Source organism: Triturus cristatus, chromosome 7 (genome assembly GCF_964204655.1).
Source record: "Triturus cristatus chromosome 7, aTriCri1.1, whole genome shotgun sequence".
In the NCBI taxonomy this organism is placed as follows: Eukaryota; Metazoa; Chordata; class Amphibia; order Caudata; family Salamandridae; genus Triturus; species Triturus cristatus.
The window spans coordinates 1,037,106,034-1,037,131,853 of NC_140590.1; positions in this window are offsets into that span (position 1 = coordinate 1,037,106,034).

Sequence of the window (25,820 nt, forward strand, 5' to 3'; positions counted from 1 at the left end):
GCCATGGTGGGACAGATACATCACCTGGGAGACCCACTGCCAAATCACACCACACCCACCAGCAGGCACCGTCAATCAATCAACAATCGATCAGGGTACTTGTAAGGCGTGCAATTTACCTGTCAGGATCTCAAGGCGCAGAGGGGGGGGGGGGGTTCCACCAATGCTCGAAGAGCCAGGTCTTGAGGCGTCTCCTGAAGGCAAGTAGGTCTTGGGTCAGTCGTAGGTGGGTTGGGAGGGTCTTCCAGGTCTTGGCGGCGAGGTAGGAGAAGGATCTGCTGCAGGTGGGTGTACGTTGGATGCGGGGGACAGCCGCGAGGGCGAGGATGCCGGAGCGGAGCTGGCGGGTGGGGGTGTAGAAGCTTAGTCTGATGTGCAGGTAGGCTTGTCCGGCGGTGTGGAGTGCCTTGTGTGCGTGGCTGAGGAGCCTACAGGTGATCCTCTTGTTGATGTGGAGCCAGTGCAGGTCTCTCAGGAGGGGGGTGATGTGGCTGTGGTGGGGGGCGTTGATGATCAGTTGTGCTGAGGCGTTTCAGAAGCATTGTAGCCGCCGTTGGTGTTTGGATGGGAGTTCTGCGTAGAGTGCAGTGGCATAGTCCAGTCAGCTGCTGACGAGGGCCTGTGTCACTGTTCTACTTGTTTAAGTTGGGATCCACCAGTAGATCCGGCTGAGCGTGCGTAGGGTGTCGTAGCAGGAGGAGGAGACGCCGTTGACCTGCTTGGACATGGAGAGGGAGGATGTGAGGATCAATCCTAGGTTGCGTGAGTGTTTGGTGGGTGTCGGTGATGTCCCCAGAGCAATCGGCCACCAGGAGTTGTCCCAGGGTGAGGGTGTGGGTCCCAGGATGAGGACCTCCGTCTTGTCCGAGTTCAGTTTCAGATGGCCGCTCCGCATCAAGTCGGCGATGGCCCTCAGACCCTCGTGGATGTGTGTCTTGGCGGTGTGAGGGTCCTTGGTGAGGGAGAGGATGAGCTGGGTGTCGTCGGCGTATGAGATGTCTTTGAGGTTGTGGTGGCGGTCAACTTGTGTGAGGGGGGCCATGTGGATGTTGAACAGTGTCGGGCTGATGATCACTCACCCCTCACACAAGCAGACACACCCGGGGCAGCCAATGGAGTCACACACTCTCACAATGGACATGTGACACAACAAGATCAAGCCAGAGACAAAAAGCATCCAAGGCCAAATGCGACATGTCAAAGACCCTGGATACCATGTCAATCAGTCCCCTGCAACATACCCATCCACAAGTGAACATTGATGTGAATGCTAGGCACATACAACTACCTTGAGGAACTGTGGCAACCATAACATGTATGAAACATGGATGTTGCATGAAACAGCATTAACATTGTCTCTCTCTCACACACAGGGCAACGTCATGGATCTCCCCCCAACACTGGGGGGGAACAATCACAGGCCCAGGCTCGGCAGGAAGATGATCCCACCGGCAGCGACGACTCTCAGCACTCTGTGGATGACCCCAACCAACCTGGACCCTCTGGTGCCCAAGCCCCTGCAGCACCTGCGTCAGGTACATCTGTGCCAACCACCACCCCCATTCTTGCCACATCCCAGAAGACACCCAGGAGCCCTGCCCGCACAGAACAACTGAGCCAGTCTGACCTGGAGGGACAAGGTTCTCCGGCCACCCAGGAGGAGGCAGACAACCCTGCAAATGCCATCCCTCAGGGGTCCCGTAGACCCGATGTGCCCACAACGGCAGGCCAGGCTCGTGTGGGCAGGGGTGGTGGGAGTGGAGGCAGGCGGAGGCGCGAACCTGACCAGCCAGCTGAGGGAACCGGCATGTCACACATACGCCACATCTTGGAGACATACCGGCGTGACACCAGGGGCATCAGCCAAGTAGTGGGGACCCTCAACGAGATTAAGAACCAGCAGGCCGAGCAACACACCAGTCAACAACAACACCAAGGACGGATGGAGGCAAGACTGGCTGAGCTCCTGGCGGTGCAAACGGACATAAGCCGTTCACTCTGTCGGACCGCTGACAACATGGGCAACCCTCCCTGTGCCACCAGGCGAAGACCAGCACCAGCCACAGGGAGGAGGAGGAGGATTCGTCCGACGGAGCGTCCCAAGCATCGTCAAGGCCTGCATCTGAGGGTCCTGCAAGGAAGGTGGGTCGTCCACGGAAAAGACCATGAGAGGCAGCGGACCATCCACATCTCCCAGGTCACCTGGCCTGGCACCTGGCCCTCATGCGCAACAGCAGCACCTCATCCAATGACATTCTCTGCCACATGGACTTGCTGGTCACAGTCTGACCAATGATGACCAACACTGTGGTCTGGACTCTGATGACTCCAACTGACAAGGATGCCATCTCCCCCTGTGAACTTTGGATTCCATGCACACTGTATAGCACCTATTTGTCCACACTAAACAGGCCCCCCACCGAGAATAAATCTTAATTTCTATAATTACATGTTGCATTCATTTTGCATGAGTACACAACCTACGTGTGGGGAAATGTCAAACTATGCATGAGTGTTGAACTAACTCCAGCCATCCATACCCTGGAATCTGAGTCTGGGACAGGACACACATGGGTCACAATGTATCATACTATACAGACATGGAGCACAATACTCAGCCGTGATGGCCTCAAGCTGCTGAGGGGGGGCATGCATTACTGTGCGGACAGACCAATTGGGAAGAGTATCCTGAAGGCGTAGAGGTCATGGCTCATGTGGATGTTGCCGGGGAGGGAGTAGCAGGTATGTCTTGCCAGGTGGGAGAACTATGTCCTGCATGCTGGAGTATGGTGGATGTGAAGAATGGTGGCCAGGACAAGGTTGGATGCACGGAGTTGGCACAACGGGGTCTCGGATGACAGACGGCCAAGGTTGGTTTGGGGTCTGGGGTTGTGGCCTGCCTCCTGAGTGTGGGTGAGGAGTCTGAAGGTCATCCTGCAGCACACAGTGATCCATTGCAGCTATCTCTGGTGGACGGTGATGTGGCTGGGGCACGGGATGTTGAAGCTGAGGTGTGCATATGCAACCTGGATGTGGACAAGTTTCCCGGGAGTTAGGATGTACTTGCTCCATAGAGAGCGGGGCAGTAGTTGACACGGCTGGTGTTGTGGGCCTGGGGCATGGTCTGTCTTTCGCTGGAGTGGACCTATCTGTGGATCATGTGCATCATGCAGAGGGTGTTGCACCCTGAGATACAGATGCTGGTGATTAGCATGGCAAATGTGAGTGACAAATCCATGATGCACACCATCTTGTGTGCGTGGCCACTGGGTGCATGTGCAGGGCTCTTGCGGGTGGGACACAAGCAGTTGACCCACCTGTAAGGGGACAATCCTCAGATGATTAGCTCAGTCCTGTACAAGTCTAGCCTCAGGTGGCTGATGTTCAGCCATTCATCAATGGATCTCATGCCTTCTTGAATGTTGGAACTGCCAATGGCTGCGTCTTTGGAGAGGGTGAGGAGCATCTGGCTGTCAATGGCATACGAGCTGATGATGAGGTGCTGTGCGCATGTGATGCCGGTGAGGGGGACCTGGACACATTGAAGATTGACACGCTGAGAGATGATACCTGGGCCATGTGCCAGAATTGTGCCACTATACTACATGCTGAAGGCATGAGTCCCACTCCCATGGCCTTGCTGGTGTACGGAGCCGGTGGGGAGTAGGAGGGACATGACCTGGTTGGTGTGACAGGGCCTGGAAGGCGGGGCAGCGCTGTGTAGGCAGTTGGAGTTGCACACTCATCATGCAAAGGTGTCGTGTGTGCGCCTAGGGTATGCCTGAGAGCAGGCGGTAGCTCCTTGGATGGACAATGCTTGGTGGGTGGCTGCAACATCAGACTGTAGTGTGATGTGGGTCATGTAAGGACATGAGGGTCGTGCAATGTGCACGTTGCATGCGCTGACGGTCCAGCCTTTGGCACCGCGTGGGCGCAACAGTGGCACAGACAAGCTGATGCCAGCCAAATTAATGGGTGGAGGGAGGAAGGGAGGAGCATCTTTGAGGTGTGTGTGTTGCCGAATCTGTAAACTTTGTGTGCCCTTGCTGCAGGGGCTGCAGCAGCAGGCGGCTTGTCTTGGAAACTATGCCTCTAGTTGCACACAAAGACAAGGATGTCAGAAAGGACTACTGCAACAGGCGTATGTAAAGGAAGGAGTGTCCGGTTTCCCATGGCACACCCAGAGACAATGGATGAACAATCACCAAAGATGACTGACACTGAATCATGAAACTGAAGGATGAGCTGCGCACAGGATACACACCCTCAGCAGGTGTTTACGGCCTGTTGTGGTCACCAACATGCCCAAATACATACACAACCATGGACATCATGCACAATGGATATTCAAATCCCTGAAGAACTGCATGCATGTTGCTAAACTACACATAGACTCATATGCACAATCTTTGACAACTATGCCAGAGATGCCGCATGAAAAGTGGCAAGAGACCTGCATTGACAGAGATGAGGCACCTTGGAGGGTGAGGAACACCTTTATTACTCAGGTTCACACCTAGGGAAATGCATCAATATGAACAGACTCACAGGTCATTTAGCTGAACATGTGGGACCTACACTGGACACCCCGTTCACAACACTAATGCTGTAAATCCATTGAACTGGCACACAAGTGAAGGGTGTGAGCCAAACACCCCCTGCTGCACACAGAGGGGCTGCAATTCCCCATTTATCCTCTCATGGGGATGTCCCACACTATGTCCACCCGTAGCATCCCGTATGTTTCAGAGGGAAGTTGTACACACATTGATGCCTTCATCAGAATCCACAGTCCCATCACAGATGACTGTTACGAAGGGTGACTATCAATACATGGGAGTCATGCAACATGTCATGTGCCCCATGGTCAGTCAACATGTATGTATAGTAACACAACATGCACAGGAGCAGTGCCCACACATTCCAAACACCTACCAACACCAAAATGCCGTGCAGCAATCCTTAACCAAAAAGACTTTTCACCATGTCCGTGCATGGGACGCTGATTCAGCACACGTTGCAAAACTCATGAGGAATAGCGGGAGGCCAACGATGACACGAGCAGACAGCATGCAAAAGGACCTGGGGATGACAGACACACAAGAAGTCAGGGAAAAGATTGTCATCCGCATGCATGGTCATTTAGTCTACAGGAATAAGTGTGTTACCATGCTATGTTATAATTGAGTGTCTAAGCTAAAATGTGTGGAAGGCCATCATCACTCGAGTGACACATCTGAACACACATCTAAGTCACTTAGCATACAGTCAGCTGGACACACACATTGCAACACATGCCACACAAGGCTCCAGGTGGGCACACTCAGACCGATGAACTCACCATTATGAGAAGAAGTTGCGTATGAGCTGACTCCAGATGTCGTCCTCCTCCTCATCCTCACTTGCCTCGTGACCAAGCCCTTGATCCTCCACGGGTGGATGTTCCTGCTCATCCGGATCCAGGATGAGTGGCACAGCCTTCTCCACTGCCATGTTGTGCAGCATGCAGCACACGAGGAAGATCTTGCAGGCCTTCACCGGTGCATATGGGAGGGACCCGCCTGTCTTGTGAAGGCACCGGAATCTGCTCTTCAGGAGGCCAAACGTCCTCTCAATCACTCGCCTGGTCTGCCCATGTGCGTTGTTGTAACGGTGATCTGCAGCTGTTCTGGGGTTGTGGAGAGGCGTCATCAGCCATGGCATGTTGGGATAGCCAGAGTCCCCTACATGGAAACATCATGTAAAAAAGTGGGTCAGGAGATGCCGTAAGATACAAAAATAGCGCAAAACAAAGGACAAACAGAGTATACCCACCAGCAAGACATGCTCGTTCGTTGTGCAGCCCCAGCATCATTTCTGGCACCCTGCTACGCCTCATGATGTAGGCATCGTGTGCTGACCCTGGAAAACGTGCACAGACATGGGAAATCAGCATGTTAGCAAGACACACCACAAGGGTATTTATAAAGTGGTAATGTTTACGGTTGCGATAGGCGACCTCCTGTGCCTGTGGTGGTACCAAAGCCACATGTGTCCCATCAATAGACCCAATTACATGGGGCATCCCTCCCAGGGCATAGAACTCACCCTTGACACCTGTCAACTGCTCACGAGTTGGAAAATGGATGAATTCATCCAGGTGCTCCAACATGGCTTCTAAAAAATCATGCAGGACAGGGCTGAACATGGTCTGTGACATGCCACCCACATCAGCTATGGTGAATTGAAACGTACCGGTGGCAAAAAAATGTAGGGCTGCCATCACCTTCATCTTTGGGGTCAGCGCAGTAGGATACCTGTGTCGCGTTGGAGGTGTTGTTCAAGCTTTGAGGTCAAGTTCTCAATCAACTGTTGCGAGAGGTGGTAACGTCTTATGCAGTCACGTTCCCTCATGGCACCCAAGTCTGGCATTGGTCGGGGGAGAGGCGGTGCCCTGCAGAAAATTGGAAGGAATAACGAAGAGTGAGAACATAACAACATCAATGTGAATGAACTGAGCACATGCTCAACTGCTACTACACATCTGCTAAATACAGAGTCAGGTCTGTGCAATACATCCAGGACACGTATGCCAGCCAGGTGATACACCTACGACAAGCCAGCTACACCCGTTGATAGTCAAGTTCTACATGACATGCCCCGAAACTAGCTGTGGGCCAGTGTAAGTGAACAGCCAGAGACATCACAGGAGTGACATACATCCACATATCTGCATTTGAAGGATGTCATCTCATACAGACTGCTGGCGTTAAGCTAGACGCACAGGTTACATGTCATTGGAAATGTACAGATCACACACATAGTGATGAAGGGGTACACGTGAAAAAAGAAAACACAGACATGGATACGGCGCAGATATGTCCTCATGTAAAAAAATCATCTTTGAAGCATACAGACACACGTAACGTGTGAATCCACATGTGGCATGGTGCGTATATGTGTGCCATGCCCATCTACACACAGACACATTTTGGATGCAGCAACAGCAGATGCGGTTGACGGAATACCAACAGCAAGCTCATGGGAACACATGGCACACACAGGACATAGTCACATCGGGGCATGCTGGTACTTAGATGTCAGGTGTTAGTGTCCCTGTCCCTGTCCCTGGCATCAGGGGACATTTGCGGGTGTTGGTGACTGTGCCATACCAGTGATGCAGTGCTTGACACGTTTGTACTACATGCACACATGTGCAAAGTGGGAAGGGGAAGTGTGCCACATACTGCCCCATCACACATGACATGTGTACACAGGTCATCACACATCTATTGTGCTAAAACATGAGGAGACATGTGCCATATCACTGCCTGACATACCTAGGCCCTGCACATGAAGGACTGCAATGACAATGACTTGATGTACAGCCGTGCACGAGTCTGACACCTCCATTCCATTCGTGTGCACCTCCTATCACCTGTGTAAGCTGTGAAACGCACCGTACACACGCTCTGAGGGCGTGTGAACGGTCCGTATCATCACATTGGTGTTCCCGCCGGAGTACGGGTGTGTGTACGGACTGTACACACGTACGTGTACGAGCAGTGTGTACACGTACGTGTACTACGGTCGTACACGTACGTGTACGACCAGTGTGGACACGTACGTGTACTATGGCAGTGTACACACTGGTCGTACACGTACGTCTACGACCAGTGTGTACACGTATGTGTACGACCAGTGTGTACACTGCCGTAGTACACGTACGTGTCCACACTGGTCGTACACGTACGTGTCCACACTGGTCGTACACGTACGTGTCCACACTGGTCGTACACGTACGTGTGAAATGCACTGTGCAACTGGTGATGTAGGGGTACGTGTGAAACGCACCGTACCTGTGTGTGGAAAGCTAAATGACATAGGGACACATGAGGGACAAGTATTAGGGCCTTAATGCATGCTGGTTGTCATGGATACCGATTTTCAAGTTCAAATTTTCCATCATGTGGCCTGTAAAAGGCAGTTGGCAAGTAAATACAATGTTGCAAAGTGGTTGTTGACTTCACATCATTCTCAAATTTTGAACCATGCAAAGGCACTCACTGGTGTATGTTTAAAGGGATTGGAGGAAACGTAGGATGCAAATGAGACTGACCAATCACTCTGTCCTCCTGGAAATGAAACAGCCCAGCAAGACAGATATAAGTCAGCCAGAACCCATGAGAGGGCACTTGCCTGCACTACCTTTCACTCAACACCACTGCTGCTGCCTGTGCTTCCTCTCGCACCATGTCAAGGTCTGTGGAGAGGGCCCAGCCATTCACCCATGAGGAGAATGAGGCATTGCTGGATGTCATCCTCCCACAGTACACCAGCCTGTATGGGAGACCAGGGGAGCAGGTGAGTGCTGACTCCACTACCTTTGACTGTGCACCTTTTTTGTGACTGTCACTTCTGGCATTGTGTCCAGGTGTGACAGACATGCAATGTTTTTAGAGTGGGTCCCAGGGGGGGATGGCTTATGTCTCCCATGCAGAGCATGATGTAGTTCCTGTGTTCACTCCTCACTTGCATTGTGCTTACTGTGACATTCACTGAATAGTACATGGCACAATCAGCCTGCCAAATCCTTTGGGCCATTTTTGTTCTATAGTCCAGAGGTGATTCAGTGGCCCCCCCGGTGTGACAGGTGACTGTACCCACAGATGTGTGTGAGTCGAGTGGAGCTGTGGTGAGAGTGTCCAAATGATGTGTATGCCCCCTGGACATTGATGTGTGTGAATGTTCCTTGTCATGTGGGTGAGTGTCTATGTGGAGTGTTGCACCACAGATGCATGGAGGAGGCAACAGCTCCACCCATCTGATGTGAGAAGTAAGCCGTGCGGAGTGTCTGACTTGCTGAGCTAGCACCACACCTGTGACACACCACAGGCAAGTGGCACATGTGCCGAGTGAGGTTTGTATCCACTGTTGCCAATGGCAGGTGATTGATCTGTGCCTGTGTGTGTCTGTGTACTCTGCTGAGGTTGCGTCAGTGGCCTGGGGCATGTGACTGCTTGGAGGTGCTGTCCATCAGCATGGTGTTGCATGTGGTGCACAGCGTGTGCCATGATCAGGGAGTGTGTTGCACCCCTCATGCCACCTGTGTACTTTCAATGCGATGTAGTGCATTGGGGCTTCCTCAGAGGCTAATGTCCCTATGAGAAAGGTGCTATTTGTTGCTAGCATACTATGCCCTGTTCAACATATCAAAGATGTTCTAATGTGTGTCTCTGTGACATGGAGCAGGTGTAGTGATGTTGTCTCACTTTGTCATCCTCACAGGTAACTGCCTACGCCAAGGGGGAGATATGGAAGCGGGCTGTCAGGGCCGTGAGATCGGTGGAGGGTCGCATTCAGCGCCTCGCCCAAGTGAGGAAACGCTGGCAGGACATCCGGTGCTGGTCCCGGAGGATCGCCCGGTGGCAGCTGAAGGACTCACCTCCACGCAAGCACGGCGGGGGCCGACGACTGACCCACCAGATGAAGCGTGTCCTGGCGGTGGTCTTTCCTGACTTGGCTAGGCGGTTACAGGAGTTGCAGCAGCAGGAAGGGGGTAGGTACATGTGTGTTTGTTGTGTGTCACCAGCTTTTGAAAGTGCTCAGTCACCTGGATACACTGCGAGGGTTAATTTGTGCAGTGCATATCCTGTTCCCCAAAGTCAAACTGTGCTGTTCTTCCTCCCTTCCCCTCCTTGACATGTGTTCCCTGGTCTGTGTGTAATCACTATTGCACATGGTCATCTAGGCTGGCAGTTAATCCAAGTGCACATTGCTTTCTGCATCATGTGGGGGGGGGGGTCTGAGACATGTGTTGTTACCTTGCCTGTGCCCTGTCCTGTTCAGTCATTTGGGGGTCCATATTAGTTGGCACTGATGCTGAGTCTCAACATAGGAGTGTGAGTTTTCAAATGAACAGACTTGCAGCATGCATGACCGATGTTGTGGCCTCAGACATGATGTTCATGAGTGGGAGATATGCATAGTGCCGGGACGGTAGCTCATGTTACAGTCAGATAATTCCAGGACCATGGAGCAGTGTGCCCACTACAGTCCCCTAAGACACCCTTGCCTGGGAATCATGTGTGTCATCCAACACTGTGCCCATTCTCTGTGTGTTCAGCATAGTTTGGCCTCTGTGGCATTGTTCCCTTGCCTCATTTGCATTTATCTAAAGTGTGCTACATGTGCCCATTGTACAGGCTGACCCCATTTTGCTTGTGCATCCTCACACTGGGCAGTGCCTGTGTGTCTATGAACAACTATCTGTTGATCGTTGTTTGTCACAAATATGTGTTGGCAGCCTCACGAGGTGATGTGGAGTACATTTAGGAATTCTTGATGCACATTTTAGTAAACCCAGATTAAGAGGTGTCACTTCTTGATCTGTCTCAATCACATTGTCTCAGGTATGGGGTGTTTGTGAGGGCAAGGCCTACATGTCCAAACCTTATGTCTCTTTGCCAGGTCTGACCTGTGTGTTATAATTGTCTGGACAGACACTCAACATGCAGTGACCCAGTCATGTTGTGCTGGGTTTAATGTTTGTGCTTTGCAGCATGTGTCAAAATTTAAAATACAAGGCTCATGCTCATCCATTTTTGCCACCAGTGTGTGGTCGAGATGCTACGTAGTTTGGTCTGTGTGTGCTGACATCTGTGTGGACATTCTTGCTTGCCATGAGGGTGTCTCCTCAGTGCAGGTGCTCCTTATCCCGACACATTGCAGGCCCATTAGCTAATGCATTGTCCTGTCTTTGGACATGTGTGCCACTCCACATGACAGGCAGTGGGTCAGATGTGTTGCCAACTGTGTCATCATGGTACGGATTGCCATGTGACAGGTGGCATGATTCAAGTTTTTAATCAAGAAGTATTGTATCTTGGCACTCACTACACTTGTCAACATGTCTCAATTTTTCATATGCTTCATTTTGCTAGTTTGTTGTGAAGGACAATAATGTGCCTGCATGACAGATGTCTCCCAGGGAAGTGCAAAAGAAAGTACTTTTACAATTTTCGTGGACACGCTGGCACATTTTACAGAAGGGCACAGTTCGATTACCACTTGTTTTATGATTATACATATCCATGTTCACACAGTGTGTTTGCATTTGGGTAAGTCCTTGGTTGTTGCTGATACCAACTTACGAGTGTCAAGTCATCCAGACCACCGTGGTGCCATGTATATGTACTTACTGATACCCCATTTCTTCTTTAGAGTGGCTTATTAGAATTCGGCTGGCAGCTCATACAATGACTGAGTAACTGTATTTTTGTGTGCACCTCATTGTGTGATTTCTGTCATACAGGCAGATATGTCATCTGTTCACAAAGTGGCACATTCACACACTCTAAACATGTACATTGAGTAAAGTGTTGTGAGTCCCAAGGGATCGCAAAGTTTTTGGTTAGGGTTTCCAAAGTACTCACAGGTCTCAGAGTGTGGGGACACCTTCAGCATTGAGGTCGTGTTATTTGGCCTTGGGGGCACCAATACTGTTTCGTTCACAGTGAACAAGAGGTGGCATGCCTTCATAGTCTTGCTGTGCTCAACTGTCCCCAGACACTAGCTTCTCAGTATAATTTGATATCAAGTTATTTGCTGTTGTGTCATAATCTCCATTGTTTCCAAGTGGCATGGTGGGTCAACCAACTGGGGAGTGCAGGGTTACATATGTGCGGACTATTCTAGATGTTACTCATGATGCATTTCCTGATATGCACTGTGACATTTTTGTTTGGACTCATGTGTCTGCTGTGTACAGGTGACTGATTTTTTTCTGTATCTTCACCTTGCCAACAGCATCATCGGAGGACACCGAGGGAGACACCTGCACGGAAGTGGAGGAGGGATCCAGCACTGCTGCCACCACTGCTGGCAAATCTGCGGGAGCAAGTGGCACAGAGGTCCAGGGGAGTCAGGTGGAGGACCTGTCTAGTGACAACACTGACAACGACGTTGACGGGTCCGAGGCTGAACTCCTCGAGGGGGCAGAGGCTGCTACAACACCTGGCAGCAGCACTACATCTGTCACCGCCCCCTCCATTCCCATCACCACCCCCCCAGTTGCTACGGTCCCTTATGTCCGTGCTAGGCAACACCGTGTCTCCTTCGTGCCAGGCACCGCACCCCCTGCCCCTGTCCCCCCTGCTGCCCTCACTGCAGAGTCTGTTGACATTCTGCGGCAGTTGCAGATTGGCCAGACATCGATGCTGAATGTCCTCCATGGCCACACCCGAATGATGACACAGATGGTGTCGTACATGGAGGGCATGTCATCAGCGATGTCTGACCAACGGATGTTGCTGAGGTCCATGGACTCTCCTAACTGACGGCAGCAGTGAGTCTCCTGCAGCGCTTCGTGCCCCCCTACCCCTGCACCATCCACACTTCCCCCTCCCATACCTGTTCCAAGCACACACAGACATTCCCAAGCACGCACCCCACCAGACACAGGCAGCACACCACCATGTAAGGGCAAGCGCACTCCTCCTGGCACGCACACTCAGGGGGATGAAGGCACACCCACTGGGTCTGGGGCACACAGGCATACACGCAGCCACAGTCCGAGTCCGCATGCCGCACTACCCAGTCCCTCCAAATGCACTCCCCTCTTCTCCCCTACCACACACTCTGACAAGGAGGCCTACTTGGCTGTGCTGGGCCTCATCCCCTCTGGCTCTCCAGCCGGCAAACGGGAACGGCACTCCACGGGTAGGGGAGTTGAGTCCCCCCCTGTCCACCCACTCCCCCAGTAGCGCTGCACCCCATCCCTCCGACCCCCCCCCCCCTTTGAGCCTGTGTTTTCTTCGGGTGAAGGGGATACGCTGGACGAGCTGGCAGCAGTGTGCAGCGCCGAGCTGACCTCCACCTTTGGTGCTGCCCCACCCCCTGTGGTGGAGGCATCTGTCCCTGCACCCACCACACCTACCCTTACACCTCCTGTCCCTGCGGTGCCTGGTCCTTCCATACATGATGCCCCCCCCCAGTCGACGAACCTGAGGGTTCTAATGTGCAGGCAAGCTAGGGGAGACGCGTGGCCATGTGTGTCCCCCAAGGACTTCTGATCTGGACTGGCCATGTGCCTTTGTAAATAGTGTCCTTTTATAAATTTTCATTTAATGCTGAATAAAGCAATTTCTTTTCACTTTGAACACTATTGCATTTCTGGTATTGATGTGGGTGCTGATGGTCCCAGAGTTGGGCTTGTTGTAATGAGTTATTTTTCATGAATAATGTGTAGTCTGATGCTCATGGGTTGGACCATGGTATCTGCGTGCCATCACAAGGTCTCTGCAAAGTATCTTTGCTCGTGTGTGCTATTTGTGTTTGGAGACATTGTCCCAAGGAGTGTTCCTTCCTCTGTGGCACCTGACATCTTGCCTGCAGGGAGTTGCACTTTTGTTGTGCTGACCTGTGTCTACATTTCCTTTGTTGGTGACGGATCCCTTCAACTATGGCCATGCCTGCTCAGCAATGTCTCCGGCTGCATCGTCAGTGTCATCCTTGCTAGTCACTGTACTTGTGTATTGAGTATGTTGTAATGCCTTCATGGCGACATTCACCATGTTCCGCACTCTGCATGTGTGTAATCCCAGCCTAGCACACAATTGGTACTTGTTCTGCAGGGTATTTGGGCACCTGACTGACAATTGTGAGCATTGTATCTGTGGGAACTCCACCCTATTCCTTCCATGAGAGGCAACATCTTGGTGGCTGTCCCAGCACCTGTACATTCCTATCAGTCCTGGGATGTGCGTGACAGTGTGTATTCCCTTTGGCTCTCTTAGTTTAGTGGGCATTGACATGAGTATGCAGTCTTGTGGCATGATCTCTGTGTGCGTATCGTGCTGCATCCGCCAGGGGTGGGTATGCATGTGTCATTTGTCCTCACACCCACATGTGTTGTGTCATGCAGTGGGGGAAAGACATCCATCCTCATGGGAGTGGGACACTGCTGTCAGTGATGTGTTGTTATGGCACTATCAACATAGTCGAACATTAGGGATGCGTACATACACCCATGGAGTTGTGCTCATCTGATCATGATGTACACACCCCCATGACTCTGTCCACTGCTGGGAGTGATAGGCACCCACCCCTCACATGTCTCTGTCCACTGCTGGGAGTGATATGCACCCACCCCTCACATGTCTCTGTCCACTGCTGGGAGTGATATGCACCCACCCCTCACATGTCTCTGTCCACTGCTGGGAGTGATAGGCACCCACCCCTCACATGCCTCTGTCCACTGCTGGGAGTGATATGCACCCACCCCTCACATGTCTCTGTCCACTGCTGGTATTCCTCTGCACCCACCCCTCACATGTCTCTGTCCACTGCTGGGAGTGATATGCACCCACCCCTCACATGTCTCTGTCCACTGCTGGGAGTGATATGCACCCACCCCTCACATGTCTCTGTCCACTGCTGGGAGTGATAGGCACCTACCCCTCACATGTCTCTGTCCACGGCTGGTATTCCTCTGCACCCACCCCTCACATGTCTCTGTCCACTGCTGGGAGTGATAGGCACCCACCCCCATGTCTCTGTCCACTGCTGGGAGTGATAGGCACCCACCCCTCACATGTCTCTGTCCACTGCTGGGAGTGATAGGCACCCACCCCTCACATGTCTCTGTCCACTGCTGGTGTTCCTCTGCACCCACCCCTCACATGTCTCTGTCCACTGCTGGGAGTGATAGGCACCCACCCCCATGTCTCTGTCCACTGATGGAAGTGATAGGCACCCACCCCTCATATGTCTCTGTCCACTGCTGGGAGTCATAGGCACCCACCCCTCACATGTCTCTGTCCACTGCTGGGAGTGATAGGCACCCACCCCTAACATGTCTCAGTCCACTGCTGGGAGTGATAGGCACCCACCCCTCACATGTCTCTGTCCACTGCTGGGAGTGATAGGCACCCACCCCTCACATGTCTCTGTCCACTGCTGGGAGTGATAGGCACCCACCCCTCACATGTCTCTGTCCACTGCTGGGAGTGATAGGCACCCACCCCTCACATGTCACTGATGGTATTCCTCTGCACCCACCCCTCACATGTCTCTGTCCACTGCTGGGAGTGATAGGCACCCACCCCTCACATGTCTCTGTCCACTGCTGGGAGTGATATGCACCCACCCTTCACATGTCTCTGTCCACTACTGGTATTCCTCTGCACCCACCCCTCACATGTCTCTGTCCACTGCTGGGAGTGATAGTCACCCGCCCCTCACATGTCTCTGTCCACTGCTGGGAGTGATGTGCACCCACCCCTCACATGTCTCTGGCCACTGCTGGGAGTGATATGCACCCACCCCTCACATGTCTCTGTCCACTGCTGGGAGTGTTAGGCACCCACCCCTCACATGTCTCTGTCCACTGCTGGTATTCATCTGCACCCACCCCTCACATGTCTCTGTCCACTACTGGGACTCCTAGCCAGACACCCACCCACCCACCCACACCCTTGGTGCTGTACACTGCTGTCCTGGTCATGAACACACCCCAATATACTGGTTATATGCTGCACCAGGCCCTAAGCCAACATTCGTGGCGTGTGTACGCCTTGTATCACTAATGTACTGGTGCCCTAGAGGTGCGGGTGATGCGGTCTGTACCCCTGCTCTGAGGGCGTGGGTACGGCCCGTACCACCATTGTAGTGGTGATGTAGGAGTAAACGCCGTACCCACGCCCTCAGAGCGTGTGTACGACCCGTACCACGCGTACCCCTACATCACCACTACAATGGTGGTACGGGCCGTACCCAGGCCCTCAGAGCGTGGGTACGGGCCGTACGACCATTGTAGTGGTGATGTAGGTGTACGTGCCGTACCCACGCCCTCAGAGCGTGGGTACGGGCCGTACCACGCGTACCCCTACATCACCACTACAATGGTGGTACGGGTCGTACCCACGCCCTCAGGGCGTATGTACGGCCCATACCACGCATACCCTTACATCACCACTCCAATGGTGGTACGGGCCGTACCCATGCTCTGAGGGCGTGGGTACGGCCCGTACCACCATTGGAGTGGTGATGTAGGTGTATGCGCCGTACCCACGCCCTCAGAGCGTGGGTATGGCCCGTACCACGCGTACCCCTACATCATCACTCCAATGGTGGTACGGGCCGTACCCACGCCCTCATGGCGTGTGTACGGCCCGTACCACGCGTGCCCCTACATCACCACTCCAATGGTGGTACGGGCCGTACCCACGCCCTCAGAGCGTGTGTATGGCCCGTACCACCATTGGAGTGGTGATGTAGGTGTACGCGCCGTACCACATGTACCCCTACATCACCACTACAATGGTGGTACGGGCCGTACCCACGCTCTGAGGGCGTGGGTACGGCGCGTACTCCTACATCACCACTACAATGGTGGTACGGGCCATACCCACTCTCTGAGGGTGTGGGTACGGCCCATACCACCATTGTACTGGTGATGTAGGGGTATGCGTGGTACGGGCCGTACCCACGCTCTGAGGGCGTGGGTACGGCGCGTACACCTACATCACCACTCCAATGGTGGTACGGGCCGTACCCACGTCCTCAGAGCGTGGGTACGGCCCGTACCACGCATACCCCTACATCACCACGCTTTGAGGGCGTGGTTACGGGCCGTACCACCATTGTAGTGGTGATGGGTACGCGTACGTGGGGATTGGTGGACACGACCCCGAAGTGACCAGATCCTGGAGGTAATGTATGGCCAGTATATGGTATTTTTAAAAATAGGTAGAGGTTATGTTTCCTGCCCCTTGCCCCCCCTTTGCCCCTGGGTGTTGTGCTGACCTTCTGCGGCGTGCACGGCGGTTTCGGTGCACCAGGTCGTAGGCTAGGAGGGCCGGGATGACACGTAGGATGGGGTCCATGGCTGTCCGTCGCGTACCGCTGCTCCTTCTTCGCGTCGTCCTCAATTTCCCAGGAGTTTTTGGCTGCCGTAAAAAATGATCCGTGCGGAGTGACGTAGGCACGAATCGTACTTGCTGGTCCGTAGAACGCTGCCTGACTCCATCCAGACGTCACGTACGTGATGTCCCGGATCGGAATTGTGGGTATTTTTTCGTCGCACTGAGTTTTTTACGATTCGTACGAAAATGGTATTTCTGTACGAATCGTACTTGCTGGTTTGTAAGGAGCATTTCCCGGGTACGAGACGTACGGAGAATACGACCAATTGTACCAATTGTTTTACAGGATCGGAATCGGCACCTAAATGTGTTGTCTTTAAAACCAGAGTCTTTCCTACTGACAGATGGAGGTCTTTTTGGCGTGAATTGATTCTTTACTAGTGATACTTCAGCTACAGGGTCTTGTACTTTCGCACTAAATGTTTGAGGTTGACCCTTGATCTCGCTGACAAACTTTTCAGATTGTTCAATGCCTTTGGCAATGTTAACTACAGCAATTAACGACGATTCAGTGCCTAACCACAACCTTTCTTGTATCTTCTTACTCTATTTTTCATCATTATTTGATCTCTTAGTACCTGTTCATAGTTGATGGTATCAAATGCACATGTACCCGCTAGAGAACGTAAAGCAGATACATAATTCTCGAAAGATTCATCTTCTCTCTGAGCGTGAGAATAAAATTTGAATCTTTCCATTACCACATTTATTTTCTTCCCAAATCTAATACTAATTTTTTTGACAGCGACTTCAAATACATTTACTCCTTCTGTACTCTCAAGGGGGGGCAAATTATCAAATTCTTTAATCCCTTGACCACCTAAACAAGGTCTCAAGAGATCCAATTATCTTTTGGGAGAACAACCATCCTCCTCTAAAACTTCCACGTAAACTAGGAACATGGGGTACCATGAATCCCATTCCATCTTAGGTTCACCAGTAGAGGGTAAAAATGTGGAGGTGCTGAAATATTGGACATTATAGATGTAAAAATTCAACAATAGTACCAGGACTATCTATATACTTTGCTGTTCACGTGCAATCCAAGGTTTTTAATACCTAGTGCTTTCCTTGCCTTGTTCAGTATATGTGGTGTGTACATTACATTACATTACCGATGTAAATCACTTATGAAAGAACCAAGAAAAATACGACTATATTAAACAGTCCCAAAAAAAAATATATATATATATATATATGTGAACAAGGCTCGTTTGATCCGAAACGTCAAGACGACACTGCGAATGAAATAAATCAGCACTTAACTGGAGGTCCGTGTCCGCCTTTTATTTGAAGTTGTGGTGTCAACCGTCGTCTTCAATTTATTTAGCGGTACTTGGATATGGATGCCCCACTGTGAGCCTGAGGATTTGCCGGCGATTTTCACAGTACAAGGCGAGAAAGGGAGCTGAGTGAGGCTGATGCCTCTGCTTGGCGGGTTCTGGTTACTGCGCCTTATGGACATTACAGGGTTACAACAAGGAGTTTGTGTGCACCAGTGTCTGCCCTTGTACCGTACTTACCTGCAACATCGCGCTGGAGCTGAAAGTGTAACCAAACATCATTATGACTGCACAAGTGTTCTACCAAGGCTCCTGATGAATTATGTGACTTGCAGTACGGCAGCAGTCAGGCAGGTGACTTCACTACCTACAGCTGGGACACTGCACATGTGATGCACCTCTGAGGAAGGCAATTCGCTGAAACGCGTCAGGTGCCTCACCATTGCTGTTGCCTGCGCCAATTGAAATATAGCTTCGTTTTCCAGATCCAGGTCTTGGCGCTTTCTTGTGTGAACATTAATTTACGGGAAGTGCTGTCTGCCGCTTGCCACGATCGCCATGCAGGGTTGGGGGCCCCCGATGACAGCGAGTTGTCTTGGATGTTAAAATTTGGGGGGCATGACCCGCTTGCCCCACTGTGAGCCTGAGGATTTGCCGGCGATTTTCACAGTAAAAGGCGAGAAAGGGAGCCGAGTGAGGCTGATGCCTCTGCTTGGCGGGTTCTGGTTACTGCGCCTTATGGACATTACATTGTTACAACAAGGAGTTCGTGTGCACCAGTGTCTGCCCTTGTACCGTACTTACCTGCAACATCGCGCTGGAGCTGAAAGTGTAACCAAACATCATTATGACTGCACAAGTGTTCTACCAAGGCTCCTAATGAATTTTGGGACTTGCAGTACGGCAGCAGTCAGGCAGGTGACTTCACTACCTACACCTGGGACACTGCACATGTGATGCACCTCTGAGGAAGGCAATTCGCTGAAACGCGTCAGGTGCCTCACCATTGCTGTTGCCTGCGCCAATTGAAATAAAGCTTTGTTTTCCAGATCCAGGTCTTGACGCTTACTTGTGTGGACATATATATATATATATATATTGCATGATTAAGGCAGGTGATGCCGAAACGCGTAGCAAAGGAATGCAATCATTAAACCTGTGAATTCAGTGAAAGTCGTTGGTGTCGGCGTCCTTTCTTTGGTTGAAGATTGGAGTTGGTGGTTGATATATATATATATATATATATAATTTTTTTTTAAAACTTATTATTAATCTTTTCTTACTTGAAAGGTGTGCGAATCACCGATATAATGTTCGCAGCCTGCGTAGTTTTAGGATCACAAGAGAAAGAGAAGAAAGAAAAAAAACGAGAAAAAACGATCCAAAGTAAACAATGGAAACGATGCCACAGATGAAATTTCACAATAATAAACACCTAAGATGGCCGCCGGGAGTGCGTGATGTCATCACGCTCCCAGCATGCAGTGTGGCGTTCCGATTCCCATCATCCTCTGAGTTGGTGGAGAATGCGAGGAGGTGCGAACGTTGGATTATCAAGTTCTGATGCAGGTAATGCAGATTCTTATTTACATTTGAATGTTTGTCGATGAAGCGCAATGCAAGATCAAACAGCAAAGCATGCAGAAATTTCCAAACCAAAACCACACAGTTGGAAAAGTTACCGCGGGCGCAGTATCCCCAAAAGCGGAAAAGCAGATTATCCTTATCTTTATCCAAACAACGACGATCCGCAGCCACACTAGTTCTTCAGCCCACAGTTACACTGCTTTTCCTAGCATACAGCTACACAGGATAAGCACTTCGAATAAGGATGATTTTAACAGTCGCGGGTGCAATCATAAGCACATCTCTTTCGAGCAGCCGCTGGTGCATTCACGCACATAGACACATAAATTAGAACAGAAATACCTTCCGAATAATTTTTAAAGTGAGCGGTGTCTTCTCCTTGACTCCCGCTCGTCGCCAACACACAGTAAAGCACAGGTGAGCACGTTGTAGATTTCATGTATATTTTTTTAGTTTGGAGAAGACAGCTTGAACAACCACTTCCAGACGGTTCACAGAGAAGATCCCAAACCATCAGGAGTGGAACATAGAACCCAAGAAGACTCATAACATTCTACAGTAATGTGTGACAGTAAATAATGTGGACACTACATGTACCAATATCAAACTTCCTACTGAATTCAGTGTAATTCCATTCAGACGTTTTTGCTGTCGCCCTGCCTAAAGAACTCTATGGAAAATGTGTGCAGATTTTATGTTTTTGTGATTGCTACTCGTGCATCTTTATCCAAAAATCTGTTAAAAATAACATGAATCTTCCTATAGAGAAGACAATGAGACTACAAAGAGGTAAATCTCCACCAAACAAGGGTCCTTTCTCTTAACTATATAAAGTAAGTGCTTCTTTGTTTGGTGGAGACATCCTCATATTCCTCTGCATCAAGAACGCTTCACCAAAATGCGCTCGGCCCTCTTGTTAAGCTGTCTAACATACTGGCAAAAGGCAGGAATACCTTTTCATACCACTAAGGTGGATGGGCGGGGCCTAACAAGCGGAGCTTCCAAGTGATTTGTACATTTGCAAACTTGTAGTAATGCAAAGGGAAAACCATGGACTCTGCTCTCACCAGGAGAGGCCAAGAAAGAACCCATTGGTCACAGTCACTACATGTTGCCTCAGATAGATCAGACAAAGCATTCAACTTTACTGAGGATTTCGGAACTTTTTTTAATGTGAAATTGCCGAGAAAACACACTTGATTTACTGTCATCAAACCCAGGAAGTCAGGATCATTTGATCTCTACAGAAGTAAATCTTCAATTGGGGCACCTGCTAAGTTTATATTTGTAAGTGCTTGCCGTCAAGGTTTACAAGAGTGCACAGTATTGCAAAAAATAGGGCAGCGGGGGAGCCCCAATGCCCCGCGGGACCTGTTGGATCTCAGCCTCCAGTGGGAGTCGTCATTGCTCCTGCATGCATGGAGCAGCAAAAATGCTGCTTCATGTGTGCAGGAGCAATTCTTTCATCTATTTTCCCGCCAGATGTAAAGTCCACTCCCAGAAAGCAGGAGCAGTTTTCCTGCTCCTGCTCCTGCCTGCTGGGAGAAGACTTACAGTTTGCTCTCTCTTGGCGGAAGCTGTCAAAGATTCCACCAAGTGACAGCAAACTACTATGTCCCAAAGGTGGGCACCTCGGGGCATGGAGAGCCGGCCCGGGGGTGGGGGTTGAGGTCCCCAGCGCTATTAATGGTCCCAGGAGGGGAGCTGTATGGTCCTCCTTCTTTGTTAGTCTAGGGCATGCCCCAGGCAGGTGGTGGTCCCCAGGGCCGAAAACAGCCCAGGATGGTGGCCCCCCTCCTCTTTCAAAATATAGCCAGGCCCCAAGAAGGTGGTGGACCCTTTGGGCTGTAAATGGCGTGGGAGGGGGTCTGTGCAGCCCCCCCTCTTACCTTATGTCCAATCGGCCTGTCCCCAAGAAGGTTGTGGTCCATGGAGCTATTAAAGGCCTACTGATGGGGGCTGCATGGACCCCCTCTTATATTTGCATATTGTCCTGGCCATAGGGAGGTGGTGTCCCCAGAGCCCATATTGGCCATTGGGAGGGGGGTCACATGCGCCCCCCTCCCCATAATATATATTAACATATTCCCCCTGGACCTGGTCCACACGGGGTCTATAAAACAGTCAAGTGCAGGAGAGCATGCTTGCTTTTTTGTTTTATTTTGCACCGTATTCATAAATCCACTTTGAAATTGCAGCAAAATTGAAAAAAACAGTGGATTTTGGCCCAGGCAGGGTTACTGTAGGACCCCAGCATCAGGACTAGGGTGTAAGGGTATTCCTAACCTGCCCCCTTTTCTTTATTTGTAACTTTGTTTTGGGACTTGGATGAGTCTGAGACCCAAAATGGCTGAAATAACTTACTGGTTGAAGCATTGGCAGCCAATCAGATCGCATGTTTTGGATTTGCGGAGGTTCTGTAACTTGAGATATACAACTTTATTTTTCTTTAATATCTCAGAAACTTCTGAACGGATTTACAACAAATCATAAAAAACACTCTTTCTGGATCTAGATCTAGGGTTTTGGCAAATTTGGTGTCAGACCAATCAGCGATTTGGGCTGTAATCGTGTCTAAAATCCCTATGGGAAATTGCATGGGGAAAACGCATTTTGGGACCCCACCTTTATCTCGCCTCCACTTGAGGAATCACTTCAAAACTTGCCAGGCAATAACAGATCTCAGATGTATTTTAGTTACAACATTTAACTAAGATATATATATATTCGCTGTAAAAACCAAAGGTTGCGGGGACAATATAGTTAGGTTCAGGTTTTTCTCATACAAAACCAGTAATATTCAGCAGTTATAGTTAGCATAGTTAACAATAACTCTTGCCCCCACAATGCACTGCTTATGACCTCACATATTACATCACTTATGACATGGTCAGTGATATCACTGATGACATCTCAAATGACCAGCCGCGGTCGGTAGTAGGAGTTCCTGCAGGGCGGTGACGTCGGGAGGGGGAGGGGCAGGGTGGGGGGTAGTAAACTATAGATTACGGAGGTTTTCAGGTAAGTAAACATATAAATTAATAAAACGAATTTCGTTGCGTGCACTGCATCGCACTTGGGGATGCAGTGCACGCAACGAAATTCGTTTTATTAATTTATATGTTTACTTACCTGTAAACCTCCGTAATCCATAGTTTACTACCCCCCACCCTGCCCCTTCCCCTCCCCACGTCACCGCCCTGCAGGAACTCCTACTACCGACCGCGGCTGCAAATGACTATACAATTGACTAACTGTAATTGCTAAATTTCACTGGTTTTGTACGAGTGAAACCTGAGGCTAACTATAACGTCTCTGTAACCTTTTTTTTCAGTGTATTTCTAAGGGTTTCCCCCCCAACCATTCCTGCACCAGGAGGTGCATTTGCAGAGTGGTAAAGAAAGGGGGCATGGCCTTCAAAGCCCTCTCAGCAATTCCACTGTGTGTGACTTACTGAAGGTAACAGGAGGGCTTGTTGGCACCCAAGGACACTCTAGAGACAAGGAGATTTCACCCCCACAACCAAGGGCACCAGGAGGCACATTTGCACAGTGGTGGATAAAGGAGGTGTGGCCTCCGAAGACCTCTCAGCAATCCCACTGTGTGGGATTTACTGGAGGTAACAGGAGGGCTTGTTGGCACCCAAGGACCCTTTGGAGCCAAGGAGACTTTATCCCCCAACCAGCAGGGAGCCAGGAGGTGCATTTGCAGAGTAGTGGAGAAAGGGAGTGTGGCCTCCAAAGACCTCTTAGCAATCCCACTGTGTGGGACTTACTGAAGGTAACAGGAGGGCTTGTTGTCACCTAAGGACCCTTTGGAGCCAAGGGGACCTCATTCCCCAACCAGCAGCGCTCCAGGAGGTCCTATTGCAGAGTGGTGGGAAAAGGGGGGCTATGTAGCTTTCCTTCTCTGGGCCGATTTCAGATGCAGGGACCTCCTCCTCTTGTGCCAGGCATTTTGTAAAAGGGGAGGAGAGTCACGTGGCACCCCTCTCTAGGCTGATTTCGTACCCTTGAACCACATCCCCTGGGGCCTGGCCCTTATTACGTTTTATTTGTTTTTAAAAATGGGAGGGGGCCAGGCAATTCCCCTCCCAGGCTGATTTTCCTGGTGCCTGTCCTCTAGTCTGGGTGGCCTGGACCCACCCAGGCTCTTTCTTGGCTACCTGCTGACCCTGCTGGCACCCTGCTTCCTGCGGGAGCTGGCATTGTTTTTGGACAGAGGGAGCTTCTGAACATGCAGCAACCTCTGTCCAAAAGCAATTCTACTCCGCTTTCAGAAAGGCCCCATCCTCCAAGGCCCAGCCATGTAGTAAAGGGGGAGGGGGCATCTGGACCCCTCCCTGGGCCTTTTTCAGCCAAGGGGACCCCATGCCCCAGGGTCAGGCCATGGAGTGAAGGGGAAAAGGACATTTGGCTCCCCTCCCAGGGCCAATTTAGGCCCAGGGGACTCCATCTACCGGGGCCCGGCCATATATATGAAGGTGGAGGGTTTCTGCCCATATAGTTACCTTAGAGCACTATAACAGGTACATTTTGGTGTTTTTTTACGGATAAAAACTGAACATTTCGCCTGGCTAAAATGCTACTTTAACCTTTGTTTTTTCAGTGAATATATATATATGTATATGTATATATATATATATATGCCAGGAGCAATCATCTGTCTGGTTTAGTTAGAAACATCCCTTATGGTGAGTTTTTACGTTTGAAGAGAAACAGTACAAGAGTAGATGATTTCGAGGATGCAGCAAGAGAAAGTATCCTCAGATTTATTGCAAGGGGATACGGTAAATCATTTCTTGAAACCACACTGCAAAAAGTCAGGAATATACCGAGAACCACCCTGTTGGATAGTGATCCGAATAGGGACATCCAGCAGAAGAAAGAGGGCAGAAAGAGAAACAAGATGGACGAGTCAGGTACTAATAAATTTAGGATGGTAACAACTTACTCTAATGATGCCAACCAAGTAAAGATGATCATGAGAAAAAATTGGCATATCCTGAAAACGGACCACATCATTGGTCCTGATATCCCTTCTGCCCCCTTAGTAACCTTCAGAAAAGCCAGATCATTAAGAGACAGTTTGGTACAAAGTCACCTATCTACTAGACCCAAGGCGACGGGAACCCTAAGGGATCTTAGAGGTTTCTTCCCTTGTGCTAAATGTAAAGCGTGCGTTGGCAGCAAGAGAACATTGACCTATATGATCACTGGTCTAAAGAGCCCCCGGCCCATCAAAAAGTTCCTTACCTGCAATACCAACTATGTGGTTTATTGCCTGGAATGCCCATGTGGGTTACGCTACGTGGGCAGCACGATTCATTGTGCCAAGATTCGCATTTTAGAACATATGCGAGCGATAGCCAAAAACGATGTCACCTACCCCGTGGCTAGGCATTTTGCTGAGAAGCATAATAGTAATAGGGAATTGTTACGCTATTATGTCTTAGACCAGGTCCCAATAAATGTCAGAGGAGGGGACAGGATTAAACGACTTCGCAGGCTTGAATCACGATATATTATCGATTTGGGAACTAAGAACCAGTTGGGGATGAATGTGGGGGAGGAACTGTCAGTTCACCTTGGGGATTAAAAAGTAGCAATAACCCAGACATTATAGGTTAGATAGGGAATTGAAGAATGCAATCCATAGCATAGTGTAAACATAAGGTATTCTGTGATTGAATTTATGGTGTTGGCTACGCACGGTAGCTTTTGGACATTTTGTGAAAAAATCTTTTTAAATGATGTTATTGTAAGTGTGGATCATCATACCTTTCACTGTCAACAACAATGTTGGGGTCTTAGCCAATATATGGCGTGATTTTCTTAAACTTTACTTGAATGTCGGATGAAAGACAAGTGACAGGATGTTATCGTAACAGACTCACTGTTATCTAACATGTCAAGTGATTCGTTTGACCCTTACGTTGCCTTGATATCTATCATGTGACATTGGTTTGCCGATATACGGCTTTATCTTAGTTGTTTGTGAGGGACACCACATGCCCATATAGGGCTATATTTATGAAGTTTTTAAC